General features: G+C 41.1%; 1 long non-coding RNA gene across 5 annotated transcripts in view; it reads left to right on the forward strand.

Annotated features, from left to right (window-relative positions):
• Positions 1 to 12329, forward strand: part of LOC118008121 — a 39934-nt gene that overhangs the window by 2924 nt on the left and 24681 nt on the right. For 4 of the 5 annotated variants that reach the window (XR_004678587.1, XR_004678584.1, XR_004678585.1 and 1 more), the window contains exon 2: positions 11365 to 11435. The exons of the other annotated variant lie outside the window; for it this stretch is intronic. This is a non-coding gene — a long non-coding RNA (uncharacterized LOC118008121). The remainder of the gene's footprint in view (positions 1 to 11364; positions 11436 to 12329) is intronic. 5 annotated transcript variants of the gene reach the window in all.

A 12329-nucleotide genomic window follows, 5' to 3' on the forward strand; every position in this document is an offset into this window, starting at 1 on the left:
CTAGGGGCTGGGGCCTTTACTAATATGCATCAAAGGATGGAATGAGTTTGGACAGTCTCTGAAATACAAACTCCTTTTTTTTCTGTGTAGATTGAAGAAGGATTTCGTGACGGTTAGCTTTATGTGTCAACTTGGTTGACAACTTGGTGCCTAGTTGTCCCGTCAAATATGTTTAGATGTTGCTGCGAGGTATTTTTTTTAGATGTGATTAACATTTAAATCAGTAGACTTAGAGTAAAGCAGATTACCCTTCCTGTGAGTGGACATGATCTAATCAGTTGAAAGCCTTAAGAGGAAATACTGAGATCCCACTGAAGAAAGAAATTCTGCCTCCAGACTGCCTTTGACTCAAGACACCAGCATCCACTCTTTCTTGTGTCTTAAGCCTGCCCCTTGCTCTGCAGATTTCAGACTGGCCGGCCCCCACAACTGCACGAGCCATCTCCTGACCATCAATCTATATATCTCTCTGTACATCCTATTGATTCTATTTCTGTGAAGAACTCTGACTCTCGGGTTAGGTAAAGGGAAGAGGAGAGGAGGGAGAGGAAATTTTGTATGGCTGTTAGAAAAGAGAGGATCCCGTGCCCTCTTTAAAAAGTGAATTGTGCTGGCTTGGATGAGCTGCTTTATCTGGATTACATATGGAAGCACAACTTCTCTTATAATTCCCCTTAATTTTGTACTATTTAAGTGAAGGTATAGGTTTGCCTATTTAAAGAAAACACAACTGGTATTTTTCCTTCCTCTGTGTGTGTGTGTGTGTGTGTATCTATTTTAAACATACTTTAGATCATTCTGCATGTACAGATTCACAGCCTGCTTTTGTTATTATGCTCACACGCAAGTGTTTTCACCATCGCAGATGTCACTTTTAACGGCTGCATATCCGACCTATTGATATTAATTTATTTACTCATCTCTTTATTGTTTACCTTTGGTGGTTATTGATATGTTGATTGTTGTTATTGTTGTTTTAAATTATGAGGCAGCAAGGTGTAGTGGATAAAGCACAAAATTTGGAGACCTCTAGACCTGGGTTTGAATTTCAGAAATGCTGCTTAGCTGTATGACTTAGGGAAGTTAGTCGATCACCTTAGTGTGGGACGTGGGTGGCACTACTTGACAGGTTATAATGAGTGAGAAAACATAAAAATGCCTAGTAGAGTAACTGGCACATGGTAGGCATTCAGCAAATGATGAAAACACATTTCCCGTCAACTGTCAAGTCCCCAAGGGCAAGCCATGATTTTATTATTTCCAACATCTGACGTGATTTATGATGTACACTGCCCAGTACAGTACGTGTTTGCTGAACTATTGATTGCTTTATACTGAACTTTGCCAAAATGGACGATTATTTTCTTAAGTGGAATTACTGGGTCAAAGGACAGAGGCAGGCAAGGCTCTGGAAACATTTTGCAGATTGGTCTCCTAAAAGGATTGTGTCAATTTAAGTGGTTGTTACACCAACGGGGAGTGCGTTTATGCATGAAAGCAGACCTCATCTGCCATAAATCACGACCATTGTCATAACCAGTGAGTTTGGCTTCGAGTCCTGCTGGCCCCAAAGCAGTCCTGTCTCATAGCGAGGGGAACAGACACCTGGCCAGGAGTAGGTGAAATGGCTCTGGTCAGGGCGCCTGGGTGGCTCAGTTGGTTAAGCGACTGCCTTCGGCTCAGGTCATGATCCTGGAGTCCCGGGATCGAGTCCCGCATCGGGCTCCCTGCTCGGCAGGGAGTCTGCTTCTCACTCTGACCCTCCCCCTCTCATACTCTCTCTCTCTCTGTCATTCTCGCTCTCAAATAAATAAATAAAATCTTTAAAAAAAAAAAGAAAAGAAATGGCTCTGGTCACCAAGACTGAGCTTGCTAAGGCAACCCACCAGGGGACTGCCTATTTTGGGACCTTCTTTGGGAGTGTGGTGGTTTAGCTTTTGGTGGTTGCTCCTAATTTGGCTCTTCTTGAGTCCTTGACTTGGGGGGAGGGGGGATAAATATATCTGCAATACATTTTATTTTATTTATTTATTTATTTATTTATTTATTTTTTAAGATTTTATTTATTTATTTGAGACAGAGAGAATGAGAGAGACAGAGAGCACATGAGAGGGGGGAGGGTCAGAGGGAGAAGCAGGCTCCCTGCCGAGCAGGGAGCCCAATGCGGGACTCGATCCCGGGACTCCAGGATCATGACCTGAGCCGAAGGCAGTTGCTTAACCAACTGAGCCACCCAGGCGCCCTCTGCAATAACATTTTAGATGTGATGTAACTTCCAAGGGTGTAGAAAACAGTTACAGAGGGGATTATTATTATTATTTTTTTAAAGATTTTATTTATTCATTTGAGACACAGAGATACAGAGAGAGAGAGAGCATGAGCAGTGGGAGAGGCAGAGGGAGAGGGAGAAGCAGACTCCCGGCTGAGCCAGGAGCCCGATGTGGGGCTCGATCCCAGGACCCCGGGATCATGACCTGAGCCGAAGGCAGACGCTTAACCATCTGAGCCACCCAGGCGCCCCCAGAGGGGATTATTTACTAGTGCTTTTATGGAAAGCCAGTGGAGACCAAGGCACCAGGCAAATAATACATCTCGGTTCCTATATTAGCAATACATACATCTCCATCAGCCTGTACCACAAACCAGGAAATGGTAGAGCCAATGAGAAATAATCTTCACAGTTTCAGAGATTACAGATACAATCATAATAGATAATAAGTTTTTGCACATTTATGCTTAGTGATTATGTCAAAGAATGATATTCCGTTTTGGCCTTCTTCCAAGTAAACCACCCATCTACGGGAGAATAAAATGGCTGTTGTATTTAAAGTCAGCATGAGGAAAAAGGCAGAACTTAAGTGTTGAGGTCTCCTTTCCCCCATACTTGCTAACCTGAATTAGTAGTCTTGATTAGCACAAAGGCAAGGGGTGTTTTCATCACTAGGATGAAACAAATAAACCCTCTGGGTTCACAGTTAGTACAATAATCAGAAATGTTAAGATTCAAAATGTTATTTGTGCGTTTACACAAGGCTGTGTTGTATATATGCTATTTCAATCAGACAAAGAATGAGTTTGGGGTTCATTTTCTCGTGTGTAGTAGCTGAGAATAGGGTAAAGCCAGTGTACCCTTTTGAGGGATCCGGATATAGAAAAAGAAGTATAATGTCACTTCCTTCCATGAGAAATTGTTTTCCTTTCTTTTTCCTTTTTAAGACCAAAAGGTTGCATTGAAAGATTAGAAAATCTGGCAGCATGGCCAAGGTTCCCACTGGACCACAAACCGTTTTGATACCCAGGCTCTTTACTCATTTAGGTTTACTTGACAGACTCAGTAGATCAGACTTGAAAGGACAAAGGTTGCTTACCTCTCCTCTGGGGCAAGGAAGCCTAGCCCTGCAGGACACCAAGCCCCATCTGCCCTCCCAAGAGGTGGAAGAAGACATACTGTTTGTTCCTTCATGATGAGTCAACCACCCAGACACAATCCATTTCTTGCCAGCCCTGGTGTAACTTTCTGCTTCCACAGAGGACAAGATTGGTTTGGGTTTCCCCATCATCTCCCCAGGCACTGAGATTTGCAGCCTTGACAACCTTTTTGGCTCTTCTCTTGTTCTTTGCCTGACAGATCAATCAGCTGCCAAACCTAGATTCTCCCAGCAGAGCTCTTGTGCCCAGAACCTTCTCTGCATTCCCCACACCCACCTCTATGATGCTACCTTAACACAGACTCTCCTCATCTCTTGCCTGGACCCTCCTGATCTGTGACATCTTACCAGGTCTGCTGGCTCCAGTTGATCTTTTTTACTTTCTTTTCCATTTCCCATGTCCCATCCTTATCCCCACGCTCAGGTGGAATGCAAACTCTCTTTTTCCTGGTGCCTGTCCTGGCTTTTTCTGCTTCTATCATCATTCCACTCTCTCAATCTAAAATTCCCTCCCTCTCTTCCCACTTATTCAAATTTTACCTCTCTTTCAGTAGCCATAAATTTCACTTTCTCCCTGAATCTTTCTCGCTGGAAGTAATTACTCCCTCCTTTAAATTGCCACAGCACTTTGCACGTATTGCCTTTTAAAGCACTTACCCCCTTCACTCTGTTTACAAATAGTGTCCCTATTGGATGGTAAATCTTTGAAAAGTAGAGTTCATTTTTTTAAATGATTTTGTATGCCCACAACTCTCAGAATGGTACCTTGCAAGTATTTTTTAGCAGGTCTTTGATATTTGTTACAGGAAGAAAGGAAGACAGGAAGGCAGGCTAAAATCTCCTGCAAGGCCCAAACGTATTTAGTAATAGAAAATTAATTATTTTTTTGGTTACTGCTTCCTCACCTCTATAACGTAGAAGAAGAACTGGAATATCATTTCTAAATCTACTTTATTCAATATGAGAAATATAGGGCAAACATATTTCTACATTGCTGTTTCCTTATTTGATGCTATTCATCTATGGGCTAGCTTTAGAATCACTAACTGCCCAATAACCTGCAAAGCGGGTGAATTCCTGAAGCATATCACAGACGAGAATGTGAGCTCCTGAGAGACAGGACCTGAAACCGAGGCGAAGGGTAGATTGTACTTGCTATTTGCCACCTAATTTCATTGATCGAGTAGGCATGTGAGTTGCTTTGGGGACATGCTGTGTCTTTGGCCTAGCCTGTGATGTGACTGGGATGAGTGGCCCTCGGGGGTGTGGTAATGTGGCTGGTGGCTGGTGAGACTCAGGTCCTAATGCTGTCACTTACCAGTGAGTGAGCTGGACATGTTTATCAGTCTCTTTGCTTGTAAGTGAAGAAAATTTTCCTTACTTCTAATGTTCTTTTTGGTTCTCAACACCTGGGAGTCAGGCCGGTAGATGATAATTTTCAGTACATCGAAACAGCAAATGACCCCAGAAAGCCATGGATGTGAGCAGTCTGAAGACAAATGGGAATTCTGGAGATTGTATTTTCAAGTGGCACCGTCGAGATTCCCTGGTATTTTTTGCACATTGCCATAGTGATGTAGCTTCATACAAATGTCACATGTTAGCATTCTGTTGTCCTTCTCAGAATTCTTCCCCGAAGATACTGGGGCAGTCTTCAGCCGTTCCCTTAAGTGTACCAACTTGCTGCCAAAGCCCCCCTTTTCCTTCTGCTCTCAGCCTATGGACAACACAAGAAAACTGAGTTACTGCTACCGTTTCTTGTAATAGTCACAACCAAATGTTATGCTATTGCATATTTATGTTTTCTATAAAGCTATTTGTAGACACTACTGTAAATAGTTTCATATGATAAGATGCACATTGGAATATGGAATTAATGCTCTTGGCTGTTTGATATTTATGGAAAGAAATACATAATGAGATCTAAAGGTTTTCCCTGGCAGGAAAGAAAAAGCTCATCGAAGTTTACATGTGGCAATAAACTTCATTTAAAAAATGGTTTCTGTAGAAAAGATGGTGTTAGAATGGTCTTGTTTTGGTTGCATGATACATACAGTAAAACTTTGGTTTATAATTAATTTTAAAATATGTAAAATCCAGCCAAGCCTCTTGATAGAATTGCCTCATAAAATTGCAGAAATAATTATATGGGGGAGGGGGTGGAAATTAGAAGAGGCAATTAAAGAAGATGACAGAATGAGGAAGCCCAGCAACTGGCCAAGCTTGTTTGTGGGGGGGGGGGAGGAGGGAGAAGATAGAACTCTTGAATAATTTCTCAATATGGCACATTTAAAGAAGTATAAAGCACAAATGGTAATCCTGAAAAAGAAAAAGAATGGTTATAATTGTGATCTTCATATTTAGGGATTTCCAGATTTGAAGATCATGTAAGCATTCCTTTGGATAATTTCAAAATTAGAAAATATATCAAGTATCATTAGGCATGTGCTCAAGTGCTAAGTGGTACAGATAAATCTAGAACAGCAAGATGGCACCATGATAAAGAGAAGGAATCCTCAAAAAACTTATCAAAAATGAAATTTTTTTTTGAAAGAAATCTTTAAAAATGTGCCCCTCATCCAGAAACTCCACAGCATCTAAGGAAACATATATGTACCTATAACGATTTGTTGATGTTGTTTACTCAGTTTATTTATAATTAGAAAGAAAGAAAGAGAAAAAGAAGGAAAGGAAGAAAGGAGAAAGAGAAAAGCTAGAAACAACACATTTCCAGTAAGGAATTATTTACATAAGCTGTGCACGTCCACCCATACGAAGGAAGAATATTTTAATGATATGGAGCAGTGATGGGAACCACTGAGGGCAGGAAGCAGGGGAAGGAAGAGGGTGAACATTTCTACTTTCTTGTATTCTGGAAAGTTCTCAAGGAAATGCAGTTTATCTTAGCAATCTTCCAGTTTTCCTTTCTTGCTCTTCTCTCTTCTTTCGGATCCTGAAATTCTCAAGCTAACTCAGTCACTACAACACCTCTGTGTCACAGAGTTATTTGGAGTCCTCTCTCCTAAACTATTTATGGCTTTTACAATTTTTTTTTCCCCTGCCTTCACTAATAAATCCACAGAATGTCTCAAAAGATGCTGGGGTGTGTTTGGGGCTTTTTTTTGTTGTTACAACCACAGCTGCGGCCCAGAGCTGGGACTTTGGTGAAGGGTTTGGGCTACTGTTTGCTAGGAAGAGCTAATCTACAGATGAAGTGTCGCAAGTCAGTGACTGCCTGCAGTAACTTTTCATAGAATCCGATCACATTTGTTCTCTGCACTAGAGTAGCAAGTAAGTGACTGGTATTTTAGCGGCAAATGGGTCCCACTCCTGTGCCAGCCTGGCAAATCAGGAGGAGTTAAAAATGAGAAAGAGCCTCAAACGCTTTAACGTTGTTCGTTAATGGGTTTCCGTCTTGAAGTTTATTATGCCTGGTTATATTTTCTCCTAACTTTTCCAAGCACTTTGACATCTCCTTTTATTGTGGCCTTATAATTACCTGTCAGAAGGTAGGTGAGGTGCTATCGTACCCCTTTGAGAAGTGATGAAAGTGAGGCCCAAGGAGGTAATCATAGAGCCCAGGCTGACCGGCTCTCGGCTACACACTTTTATCTTGCAGATCGCAAGTAGGAGCCCCCTGGAAGCCAATCCATTATTACTGTAGAAACTAAGGCAGAATTTGAAACTATTCCCAAGAACTCAGCCTGAGGTTAGAGATTTAAAGTCACATTAAAAAAAAAAAAAAATCAGAGCAGCTGTTTGTCCTTGAAAGGAATGGAGAGTTTCATATGCTGAGATAATAATACATCTAGACTGGTGGTTTTTAAGTAGGGGCAATTTTGCTCCCTCACCTCACCGCTCTCCGCAAGGACATCTGGCAATGTCTGGAGACGTTTTTGGTTGTCCCAACCGGGAGGGAGTATTACTGGCATCTTGCGGGTGGCAGCTAGGGATCCTGCTAAATATTGTACAAGGCACAGGATGGCCCCCATAACAAAGAATTACCTGGTTCGTAATATCAGTAGTGCCAGGGCTTGAGGAACCCCGCTCTGCATGTCTCTCTGCTTTGGTTAAGGGTGGTTGCTCTCCATTTGTCACAGGTACAGTTGCCGCCATCAGAATTACATAAACTAACTGGCAAAACTTTTAAATTAGGGGCGCTTGGGTGGCTCAGTCGTTAAGCGTCTGCCTTCAGCTCAGGGCATGATCCCGGGTCCTGGGATCGAGTCCCGCATTGGGCTCCCTGCTCAGCGGGGAGCCTGCTTCTCCCTCGCCCTCTGTCCACTCCTCCTGCTTGTGCTCTCTCTCTCTCTGTCAAATAAAGAAATAAAATCTTTAAAAAAACCCCAAAACTTTTAAATTAAAGAGAGTTTGCTCATGTGTTCCTTCTACCCTGTATTTGGTGCTTCCTCTTTGTTCTTCATCCCTTCTCTTAGTTCTTTCCCCTTAGTTGCCATCCTCCCTATCGCCTTGGCTTACTTCGTATTCCTGTGTCTTCCTCCAACCTCATCCTCTTTGCCAGCACACTGACGTGGTTCCGCTCCACTCTGGGACCCCTTTTTTTTTTTTGCTCTCTAAGCCAGCACTGACTCTGGGCAGAGACAGGCTACTGGGTGCAGCTGCAGGCTCTGGAGGAGCCACCAGGAATGCTGGCTGGGCCTCTCTTGGGGACTGCCTATCTTAAAAATTCAACTATTATTTTTGGATGGATGGTTGGGTGGAGGAAGCAGAAGTCTGCCCTGAGTGCCTTAAAACCTAGAGGCTAATTTTTCTAGAGATAAAGCAAACTTCTACTCTTCTCCTGGGAGGTGGGTAAACAATTATATCCCATAATCCCCTATGCATTGTAACTCTATCTGCTTAATATTCATCGACTATGCCTAAGTAGTCTCCGGCCATGCAGATATTTTCAGCTAGCTCTTAAACAAAGGCAGAATTGAATGTACTTATTAAAAGGAACACTTAAAGTATTATAGGGACTTGGTGATTTTTTTGTGAGGAAGGAGGTGCAGAGGGCCAAGTAATGTTAATTTTAATTTTCCAGAAGGACGCTGTTAAGGATGAAAAACATTCTTTGCATCTCAGTAATAAAAATTAGAACTACATATCCTCAATAATTGATTTCTGAAACATGATTGGAATAACCATAACTATGTTAATCAGCCTCATTAGGGTCAGCGCTGAGCTAGGTAAAATGCATCCGTTGTCTTCAGCTAGACTACAGTCTTAGCTCAGCAGTTCTCAAAGTGAGCCCGCCCCAAACCCCGGATGCTCCTGAGATACTTCCAGAGGATTTTTCCTAATGCTATTAAGATGTTATTTGCCATTCTTTTGTCTGTGCCATTCTCCTCACTAGTTGTGCACTGACTGATGATGCACACACAATGAGAATTGCGGGTGTGTGGCCGAAACCTTAGGTGGTGGCTCTGAAGTGTCCTAGTTGTCATTGTATTCTTCGCCTCCATGCTCTCACAGTAAAAAAAAAAAAAAAAAAAGTTTCACTTAAGAAGGTCCTTGTTGAAGCAGTAAAAATTATTATACTTTGTTAAATCTTGACCCTTGAAAATCTGTAGTTTTAGTAATCTGGGTGACAGAGTGCAAAGTACACGTAAAGCGCTGTGGCTGCATACTGAAGTATGAAAGTGCAATGATTGTCTTGAAGAAAAGCGCTAGGCAGTTGTTTGAGTGCAAACCGAGCGAGCCACTTTGTTTCTATGGAACATCATGTTTACTTGAATCACTGAAATGCAAACTATTTATTTAAACTTGGGTGTTTGGCAGAAGTTTTCAGAAAAGCAAATGAAGTGAGCCTGTCATTTTTAAAAAATATTTATTTATTTGAGAGAGAGAGAGAGAGTGCGCGCATGTGCATGAGAAGGGGGAGGGGCAGAGGGAGAGAGAGAGGCTGAATCTCCAACAGATTCCACACTGAGCGTGGAGCCAGGCGCAGGGCTCCATCTCACCACCCTGAGGTCTCCACCTAAGTTGAAATCTTGGGCGCTTAACTGACTGAGCCACCCAGGCACCTTTCATGTAAAGGGGGAAAAACTTACTACAGTATTTTCTGAAGTTAAAATTTGAGTTTTTAAGCAAAAATCAGAATTTTGGTAAACTTGTATCTACCACAGTGAGTTTGAGAGTTTCCCACTACTAAAAGACTTTTCTGATGAATTGAGTAGTGATAACAATTAACGTGATTTTTTAGTATTGTATAAGGAAATGTGTGAAGACCTGAATAAGTCTATGTACTGATATTTTCAGTATGGCCAATGAATAATGTTACCTAATTATGGGTGGAGTGAAAGAGCCATTCGGGGGTGCCTGGGTGGCTCAGTTGGTTAAGCGACTGCCTTCAGCTCAGGTCATGATCCTGGAGTCCCTGGATGGAGTCCCGCATCGGGCTCCCTGCTCAGCAGGGAGTCTGCTTCTCCCTCTGACCCTCCCCCCTCTCATGTACTCGCTCTCTCTCATTCTCTCTCAAATAAATAAATAAAATCTTTAAAAAAAAAAAAAAAAAGAGCCATTCGAAGTACAAGATTGACCAGTGGATTTTAATGTCCCAGAGGAGGAGTTCATTGATGAGAACTTTTTGTTCACAAAAAAGCAATGAACCAAGTTCATTGGTTTTAGATTCTTTGTAAATAACCTTTAAGGAACTACCACTACTGGGTTTTGATATAGTATCAAATAGTTATATCAATAATTATCTGACTTGTTTCTCAAATTCCTCATATCAGTGAGATCATATGATACTTGTCTTTCTCTGATTGACTTATTTCGCTTAGCATAATACCCTCTAGTTCCATCCACATTGTTGCAAATGGCAAGATTTCTTTTTTTGATGGCTGCATAATATTCCACTGTGTGTGTGTGTGTGTGTGTGTGTGTGTATACCACATCTTCTTTATCCATTCATCTGTCGATGGACATCTTGGCTCTTTCCATAGTTTGGCTATTGTGGACATTGCTGCTATAAACATTGGGGTGCATGTGCCCCTTCGGATCACTATATTTGTATCTTTGGGGTAAACACCCAGTAGTGCAATTCCTGGGTCATAGGGTAGCTCTATTTTCACCTTTTTGAGGAACCTCCATACTGTTTTCCAGAGAGGCTTCACCAGCTTGCATTCCCACCAACAATGTCAGAGGTTTCCCCTTTCTCTGCATCCCTGCCAACATCTGTCAGTTTCCTGACTTGTTAATTTGCCATTCTGACTGGTGTGAGGTGGGAGGGATGGGTGGCTGTGTGATGGACACTGCGGAGGGTAGGTACTGTGGTGAGCACTGTGAATTGTGTAAGACTGATGAATCACAGACCTGTACCCCTGAAACAAATAATACATTATATGTTAATAAAAAAAATTTTTTTAAATGACAATTTACAAATAAAAAAATTATCTGAAAACGTTATTGAAATACTTCCTTTTCTAACTACTTACTGTGTAAGGCCAAATTTTCTTCATATATTTCAATCAAAACAGTATGTTCCAACAGATAGAATGCAGTAGATGTGAGAATCCAACTATCTTGTATTAAGCAAGACTCAAAAAATTTTGCAAAAATGTAAAATGATGTCTAGTTTTAGAAAAAAATAGCTATTGCTCATAAAAGTTATTTATGTTACCATGAAGAGTATATTAATATTATTTTAAAATAAATATTAAAACATTTTTGGTTTAGGGCGCCTGGGTGGCTCAGTTGGTGAAGCGACTGCCTTCGGCTCAGGTCATGATCCTGGAGTCCCTGGATTGAGTCCCGCATCGGGCTCCCTGCTCGGCAGGGAGTCTGCTTCTCCCTCTGACCCTCCTCCCTCTCATGCTCTCTGTCTCTCGTTCTCTCTCTCTCAAAAAATAAAAAAAAAAAGTTAAAAAAAAACATTTTTGGTTTAAATTGTTATTACAGTATACATTAATAACCAAAATCCATTATCGCAAAGGGTCTGAAGAGATCCTGAGATCAAAGACTGGAGAACAACCCGTCTGGAAGAACAGAAATTGCAATATGGAGGTACTGCAAACTTGATCTCTTCAAAGTAAATATGGGCTATTTCCTTTCTTCATTTAAAATAATAATGATTACATTTGGATAGTGTTTTATACTTTCCAAACAGCTTTTACATGCATCAATAATTTAATCCTTTGTGTAATCTTACAGGTCAGGCGTTATTTTCCCCATGCTATACTAAAGAAAACTAAGATCCAGAATGATCAAGCAGCTTATCCTAGGTCAGGTAGCCAGTGAAAGAACTAGAATCTGCCACCAGATTTTCCATTTTCATCATATTTCTATAATACTACTAATAGGTTCAGAAACTACTAGAGATTATTGGTTTGTGAACAGTTCAAATTATAATCAATTTGAAAAGGGGTTATTAAGTTACTTTTGGGTAACAAATATTAAACTTGAATATATAATCAAATAATATTGGTTTTGAGTTATATTCTTTTTTTTTTTAAAGATTTTTTATTTATTTATTTGAGAGAGAGAATGAGAGAGAGAGAGCATGAGAGGGGGGAGGGCCAGAGGGAGAAGCAAACCCCCCGCCGAGCAGGGAGCCTGATGCGGGACTCGATCCCGGGACTCCAGGATCATGACCTGAGCCGAAGGCAGTCGCTTAACCGACTGAGCCACCCAGGCGCCCCTAAAGAAACCTTTTAAATTAGGTTAGAAATTATATCAAAAGCGTAAAAAAGTATAAAATGAAAAAAAAGTCTATGTATAAACCCTAACCTTTAGTCCCACATGCCAATAGTCTAAGGTAACTGCTATGAACAATTTCCTATATATTCTTCCAGAAACTGTCCATGCATATACCACCATACATATATTTATTAAAACACAAACACACACTCACAAATACACACAAGTGGGATCATTCTAAACAAACTACTCTGCCAATTG

This window comes from Mirounga leonina, unplaced genomic scaffold (genome assembly GCF_011800145.1).
Source record: "Mirounga leonina isolate KUSES-001 unplaced genomic scaffold, KU_Mleo_1.0 Mir_125, whole genome shotgun sequence".
Classification (NCBI taxonomy): Eukaryota; Metazoa; Chordata; class Mammalia; order Carnivora; family Phocidae; genus Mirounga; species Mirounga leonina.